This window comes from Rhododendron vialii, chromosome 6a, assembly GCF_030253575.1.
Source record: "Rhododendron vialii isolate Sample 1 chromosome 6a, ASM3025357v1".
Lineage (NCBI taxonomy): Eukaryota > Viridiplantae > Streptophyta > Magnoliopsida > Ericales > Ericaceae > Rhododendron > Rhododendron vialii.
In genome coordinates, this window is record NC_080562.1 from 6,879,858 (window position 1) to 6,888,563 (window position 8,706).

The window sequence follows — 8,706 nt, forward strand, 5'->3', positions numbered from 1 at the left end:
TTTAAGTATCCCGAGAAGTAACTCCGAAAATTACTCCGAAAGTGAAATTAATAATTGAGATTCACTTTGATATGTGGGACCCAAACATCCAAGTAAATCTGAATTACTAACTTTTTTTTCGGGGACATTTTCGGGATACCTAGCATTGTTGTTTGAGTAATCGGTCACGTTGTTGAATTAGTCATGTTGATCGTGCATGTGAAAAATCAAGATGATCAGACAGTGATGGTGATATGGTCGAATTTACTCCTTGTATTTTCATGAAATATTTCTGCAAATTACGATGAAAACTGGTGCTTTCAATCCAATTTCCAATTTGGAGAGAGAGAGAGAGAGAGTGAGAGAGAGAGAGAGAGAGAGAGAGAGAGAGTTTTTCCATAATAAATAAGAAAAAGAAATCCCAGACCGAAAAAGAAAAAGAAAAAGAAAAAATGATTTAATAAATAAGGGCATAATTGGCCATTCTGTACCAAGAAAAATAGTACTCCATATACCAAGTTAATTATTGCGGTTCCTCTAATGGGCTTATTTATATTGTCAGACTTAGTTACCTCGTGGATTCTTATATAGTGGATGTAGTGTCTTGTGGTTTATATTTTGTACTTCGTCAGACATATTAAAAGTAAAGGAATAGTCACTCTCAATCCATAGGCTCTGGGGAGGGGATTGGTGGGATCCACGCATGGTTTCTTTTGAGTAACAGTTATTGTAAGTATCCCGAGAAGTAACTCCGAAAATTACCCCGAAAGTGAGATTAATAATTGAGATTCACTTTGATATGTGGGGCCTAAACATCCAAGTAATCTGAACTACTAATTAACTTTTTTTTTGGGGACATTTTCGAGATACCTAGCATTGTTGTTTGAGTAATCGGTCATGTTGAATTAGTCATGTTGATCATGCATGTGAAAAAACAAGATGATCAGATAGTGATAGTGATATGGTCGAATTTATTCCTTGTATTTTCATGAAATATTTCTACAAATTACCATGAAAACTGGTCGTTTCAATCTCCAATTTGAAGAGAGAGAGAGAGAGAGAGAGAGAGAGAGAGAGAGAGAGAGAGAGAGAGAGTTTTCCCATAATAAAAAAGAAAAAGAAATCCCAGACCAAAAAAGAAAAAGAAAAATGATTTAATAGATAAGGGCATAATTGACCATTCTATACCAAGAAAAATACTACTCCATATACGAAGAAAAATATTTCATGTTTTTGAAAATCAGTTCAATCAAACATGAAGAAAAATTGAAATTACTTCTATATACTTTGGAAAATTTAACCCCCACGCAAGGAGCAGTTTGAATCGGACTTTTAACAAATACTAATGTGAAAGAATCACTTTTCGGCTTGTGAACCTCGACTCGATTTGGTTCGCGTTTCATTGACTTTACCCAACAACCGATCTAATTTTTGTACACTATTCATTCAATGGATAACAAAAAGTATGTGAGTTGCAGATGTACTCATTCAACAAAACAACGTAAAGTTTGTGTCTTTAGTTATCTACTCCTTTTGTTCCAAAATGAGTGATTTTTTGGGACGTCGTGTTATTTTAAAATGCTTATATCTTTCGATTTATGAAGTTTTATGTTATTTTGAAACTTTGTTTAATAGAACTAATTAGAATCTAATCGGTCATGTTGAATTAGTCATGTTGATCGTGCATGTGGAAAAACAAGATGATTAGATAGTGATAGTGATATGGTCGAATTTATTCCTTGTATTTACATGAAATATTTCTACAAACTACCATGAAAACTGGTCGTTTCAATCTCATTTCCAATTTGAAGAGAGAGAGAGAGAGAGAGAGAGAGAGAGAGAGAGAGAGAGAGAGAGAGAGAGAGAGAGAGAGAGAGAGAGAGTTTTCCCATAATAAATAAGAAAAAGAAATCCCAGACCAAAAAAGAAAAAGAAAAATGATTTAATAGATAAGGGCATAATTGGCCATTCTATACCAAGAAAAATACTACTCCATATACGAAGAAAAATATTTCATGTTTTTGAAAATCAGTTCAGTCAAACATGAAGAAAAATTGAAATTACTTCTACTTTGGAAAATTTAACCCCCACGCAAGGAGCAGTTTGAATCGGACTTTTACCAAATACTAATGTGAAAGAATCACTTTTCGGCTTGTGAACCTCGACTCGATTTGGTTCGCGTTTCATTGACTTTACGCAACAACCGATCTAATTTTTGTACACTATTCATTCAATGGATAACAAAAAGTATGTGAGTTGCAGATGTACTCATTCAACAAAACAACGTAAAGTTTGTGTCTTTAGTTATCTACTCCTTTTGTTCCAAAATGAGTGATTTTTTGGGACGTCGTGTCATTTTAAAATGCTTATATCTTTCGATTTATGAAGTTTTATGTTATTTTGAAACTTTGTTTAATAGAACTAATTAAAATCTAATAAACAAAATTCATATAGCATATTTTTTAACACTCATATTGAAAGGTATAAACAATTGAAAATGATACGTTTTCTCAAAAAAGTCCCTCATTTTGAAACTGAGGAAGTATTACTTTTCTTAAATGTTTTTCATGCGTTGTGGATTTGTTCTTTTGACCTTTATCCTCAACCGGAACTAGCGCCCTATGAAGAGTTGATGAGTAGGCGACTAATTAGGGCTTATTGAAATTTTTTTTTTTTTAAATGGAGGCCCGACTTAGGCATTTATATGGGCGCTGCTATTCGCAACCCTTTATTTTTTCGTATAACCCACTACATTTCGGTAAATGGTTGAAAATCATACATAACATTTCGGTAAATAGCTGTTGAAAATAAGATTATATTTCGGTAATTATATGTCGAAAATATGTTCAACTTTCGGTAAACAACTGGTGAATATACATTTTCGGTAAATAGCTGTTGGAAAAAAATATATTTTGATAATTGGATGCTGAAAATATATCTCAATTTCGGTAACTAACTGTCGAGTATAATTGAAAATTTTTAACGGGCTATGGGAAAAAATAAAGGGCTACGAATAACAGCGCCCATTTATATTGATGCTAGCTTTATCCAATTGCGTTGCAGAAATGCGTTGCAGGGCAAAATGTAATTTACCTCCCAGTAGTTTGGGCTTTTATTACATCACCTTCCTGACTTTTGGAAACGACCAATTTTACTCGTGATTTTGGACTCAAGGTCACGGGCTAGAGTCGAATCAGCGACAATCATCTTGTCCATTTCTTGTAAAAAAAATTCAGTCTATACCTGATCTACCCCTCTCAGACAACCATTCTAAGGTCTGAGGAGCTGTGACCAATGTTATGAATACCGTATCGATCAAGGTACCGGTTTTTCTACTAGTACGGTACGTATCGGTATCGGTCAAATACCGGGTACCGTTTCGGATTGATCGCTATTAGTGTTATTTTTCTACTTAAAAGAATTTATAATATAATTTACACTTTTTAAAATAAAAAAATAAAAAAATCCGGTATTTGTCCGATACAGTCCGGTATTTGCCCAGTGCCGTCCGGTATTTGCCTGGTACCGTCCGGTATTGTCCGGTACTTGAAGAAAAAAATAAATTTAAAAGTAGTCTGGTACCATCCGGTATTGGCCGGTACCGGCCGGTACCAACCAGTACGGCCAGTATTTGAGCCGGAATGGAATTAGAGATGTAGGGTACCGGATTTTGTCAAAAACGGTACGTACCGACCGGTACAGAACGGTATTGATAACATTGGCTGTGACATGGTAGAAATTCAGGCATGATTCCCAGCCACTAGATACTAATTTTGAGTTATTATTGGTATTAGTGTAATAGAAAAAAGGAATATTTCAGCTCCTATGAAAGGTGTGTGTAATATTCCGAAATTTTTTAATAAATAAAAATTTCCGTAATATTATTTCAATTTCATTTTCTTTAATAATCAGTTTTAATTTAGATAATTAATTATTGTGCAAATGATTAATTTCATGCATGTTATTATTATTATTATTATTTTTTCTCGCGTAAATGTTTCCGCAACCAACGAGAATTTTCCTCCATAAACTAAGACCGCGGTTAACTCTGAAATATTTTTGTTACGCTACGGCAATATTTGTATATTTTATCGAAACCAAAAACCGGACCACCGTATACTGCGTGACATTTCCGCGATCGAAATAATTATTTTCCTCCCCTTTTTCCGTAAACACCCACACACATATACATATGTACACATTATACCTTTTTAATCATACACCACCCCACACACGTTATCACCCCTTACTCATTTCAACGCCACCTTCTCTCCTGATCTTTCTCAGAGAAATTACTACTCTGCAAATTTCAGCAGCTCCCATACTTTCATACACCCATTATTTTCACCGAATTCTCTCCCTCTCCTATGAACATATACAAATATGCACCCATATCACCATCTCTCCCACACACACCACTGTGCACTGTGTTTTCTTTCCAGAGAGAGAGAAAGAGAGAGAGAGCCCACCTCTCGGCTCCTCCTCCTGCCACCACCGAACCCGCCACCTCCGGCAGTACCCACCACCTCCGGAGATCCCCACAACTGAAATCCATAACCACCACTTTCGGCCAACCCACTGCCGCCACCACCTCTCTCGGCACCACCTCCTTTCGGCCACCTGCCACCACAACCGAGACCACCCACCAGCATACCCACGCCTCCCCCGCATTGCCATTGCCACCCGTGAGCCACCCCTTTCCCCAGCCGTGTGTATAGTGTGTGCACAGTGAGTTTTGGTGCACGCCGCCACCGCGAGCCCCGACGGAGTGCCGCCGGATGCCGCCTTTAATTTTCGGAACTACCACGGCGATCTACGGACACCGTACAACACTTACCCAGACTTAGAATCGTTTTTGAGGTAGTTTTCCGGAAATCCGTAACTCAATCTGCGTTTTAATGGAGTTTAGGACTAAAACTAGATTCCTATTGTAGATGATAACCTGTTTTTAATTCCAGAAGTTAATTAATTATTGTTTAGTCCTGTTTTCATTAATCTTTAGTCCTGTTTGTGATAGGAAATCCGAGGTAAGGCCTGGAAACGATTTTATTTGTAAATTGAGGATTTTCCTCAAGATTATGGTGAATTGTGGTGTTAAAATTCATGTGTAGGTGAAGGACTGCGTGATTAATAAATTATCGGAATAATCGTAGTTTATGTAGTAATTATATAATAATTAAATACGTAAGGATCTAGATTTAAAATGTAAATGAGGAGATATTTGTTCTAGCTAAAGAAAAATAGTTACTACTTATAAGCTAATTTCAAAATATTTTACTGGCCATATTAGTCTCATATCACCTCATTATAAAGATCTAATATTAAAGATTTATTGTATTTTGTTAAAAAAAAAGAGTTAAGTAAGTACTAAATTTAGTAATATATATTTTCGAATAAAAATTAGTTTGTAAAATCTATGAATAATAATATGGTAATTAAAGATAATATCTTCAATAGAAAAATAGTGGAAATATTTTATAATTTCTAAATGTGAGAAATAGACTTAATTTTAAGTGTAGTAATTAATTGTTTGATTGAATATTAATTTTGTGATAATAAAGGAATAGATAAATGATTTCGAGAATACTATATAAGTTGATATTAGGAATTTGGTAAAAGAAAAAGAAAAACTTTATCTTTTAAGATAATGATCTTATTCAAACCGCCGTTTACTTATCTTGGCTGGCTTATCGTCAATTGATATTTAATAAATTAGAATATTGTTATGTCAAACTTAATGCATGCAATATTGTGTTTGTGAGTTTTGTATGCTGTTGATTGTTACGTGGATTATTGTAATTTGAATTGCTACGTGAACGTAGAAATTGGACAATAGGTACATTGGGTGGTACCCGAGACTTGAATAAATGATTAGACGTTAAAACCTAGGGGAAGTGAAATGTTGATAGTCACTATTGTGACGGTTACGGTCTGGAGATAGCCAAAGTGGCCGAGGATCGTTGATTACTGAAAGAATGGGTAACGGTATTGGTACTTGTGGTTTAAGACCAGTGGATTTTGATATATCGCGAGAACCCTGAATATGGCACTGCTGGATTTATCTTCCGGAATTTTCGAGGCTGTTTCTATTGGTTGAAACCGGAGTATGGGTATCATTTCTCGCGGTTGATTGGTTTATCATTCGCTCCTTGTGATGGTACAGTCGAGTTCGACCCGACATGTAGTTTGGTCTTATTCGTTTGGGACCCCAGGCTGGGCAAGCAAGGAGAGGGTAAATTGGCAGAGTTGCTATAGTTCAGAGGTTGTTTGGGAGGAGTATTTCTTCTGGTGGAGAAATCTAGAACTCACATAAAGACAAGAATAATTCATAAAATACTACTTTTCGCTGCAACTTCATTAAATGCATTTGTTTGCTCTTTGTTATGATATTGCTTGTATGTTTTGGGTTAATGGGTTTAGAGATATCTATCGAGTGATTTATCACTCACGGATACGTTTGTATTCTGGCAAATTGATTGCTTTGGCGGTCAATTTGCTAGATTTGCCAGAGAGTGCAGAATTCGGTGACACAGAGGAGCAACATTACGAGGCGGACCTGTATAATACAGGAGAGATCCCAGGAGCGGAGACTGATGCAGAATATGCTTGGAATCCGTATCAGAACTAGAAGTCGCTCTGGAGTTGATTTCTAAATAAATGTCAGACTTTTATGTTTACTAATTCAGTATTATAAAAATTGGGTCTGTAATAAATAAAATTTTATTATGAAATAACCGTACTTAGTTATGGTAATAAAGTTTAATTAAATTAATCTTTTTATGAAAAATCATTAATTAATGCTTCCGAAATTCCTTAGAAAATCGGGGCGTTACAACATGGTATGAAAAATCACTAATTAATGCTTCCGAAATTCTTTAGAAAATCGGGGCGTTACAGTGTGAGAGTTTCTTTGTGTTATTTTTTTTCTTTTTTCCCCCTTTCTCAAGTTTCGATAAAGGTAGTGGTGGTGGTCCTTTAATGAAGCAAGGCAAAGGCACTAATGATGGTTCAATTAGATCAGTTGGATTGACGTACTATCAGTGCGTGGTCTTGCCCTGCGGAAGTGAAAGTAGTCATTGAATATATTTGCTGCGAAGTTGATCGGTTAGGATTTGTGATTCATTTTATTCATAGATCGGCGAATGTAATTGCATACACTTAGACAATTTCGGGTTAGCAAGGTTTTGGTATTTGTACTTTGAAAGCTAGACCTCCTTATTTTGGTTATTGGATCCTTTGTGTAACAATAATTGTCTTCTTTGATATACTACTATGCTCCTTTTTTTATCAATAAAAATTTCTTACCATGTTGTCCAAAAAAAATAAAATTCCGAACAATATGATTTTTTACATCAATTTTATCAAGACTTATAAAATGAACGATTTAGATCGCCGAGTGAGACTGCGGTAAATTTTATTCCTTATCCCATGAGGGTAAATATGAAAGGATTTGGATTCCATAAATTTACATATGATGGCATCTATTTTACGGGTTTGGCTCGAGTCCAGTACGTTAATGTCCATTGAATGGTTGAGATCAACTCTATTGCATCCAAAGGTCCACAGCATGCCATGTCATGTTCCCACATTTGCCTCTCAAAAGAAACAGAGAATGGTTAACGGAAAGTCCTGCCAAAAGTAACGGTACTCTGTAAAACCAAAGCAAACATTTTTTTTTGGCCAAAGTTTAGGAGAGATTGTATTTAAATCAGGAAACAATGAAGATCAAATACATCAGATGGGGCTCCCATCCTCACAAAGTGGATGGAAAGGCCCCGGGGGGTGGGGGTTTCCCAAGAACGAACCCCACTCCCTCTCATAGCATTCTTGGGCCACCGAATTGCCACTTCTTCGAACAAAGCTCACTTGCATCCCTACAAACTCTTGTTTCAACTGGTTCACGTCTACAATTAACACATCCACCGACGTGATGTAATCACCTATCCTTTGGATCATATTAATCATTTGTTGAGAATCACCTTCTATATGTACCTTTTGTATGCCAAGTTCTTGCACAAAAATCAAGCTTTCCCGAGCCGCCATTGCTTCTAGAATTACTGGCTCCATCAAATGCCCAAAATGAATTGCTCGTGCCGCCCGAAATCTGCCACATGAGTCTCTGATTGAAAAGAACACCACTCCAGCTAAACTAATTAAAAAATCAATCTTTTTGTTACCATAAAACTTCAATTGTCAAAGAGAAAAGTTTGTCCAGTTGAAGAACTCTTTTTTTTTTTTTTTTTCTTTTTCCATATGTCCAGCTAAGCACTTAATTTTAATTTTTTAGATTGTTCATATATTAAAAATATGGCAAAAAAAATTAAGTGTTCAAATTTTTAATCCGTTTGAATCCATGTGAAGATTTTATTTATCTGATTATTTTATTCTAAAAAATTATAATTAATTTTTATCTATTGGGCTCTTATAATTAAGTATCTGCTCATGTTTTGGGACCCTGTATAACAGATACTTAATTATACAAGCCCTACAAATAAAAATTAATTTTGACATTTTAGGATAAAATGTTCAAAAAAATAAAATCTCCACACCGGTTCAAACGGATTGAAAATTGGAGTACTTAATTTTTTTAGACTGTTTACATTATTAAAAAAATATAGTTAAAAAATTAAGTACTCCAATTTTCGATTTGTTTGACCCGGTGCGAAGATTTTATTTTTTGACCATTTTATGCTAGAGAATTTGATTTTAAAGGTACTCGCAAAAAAC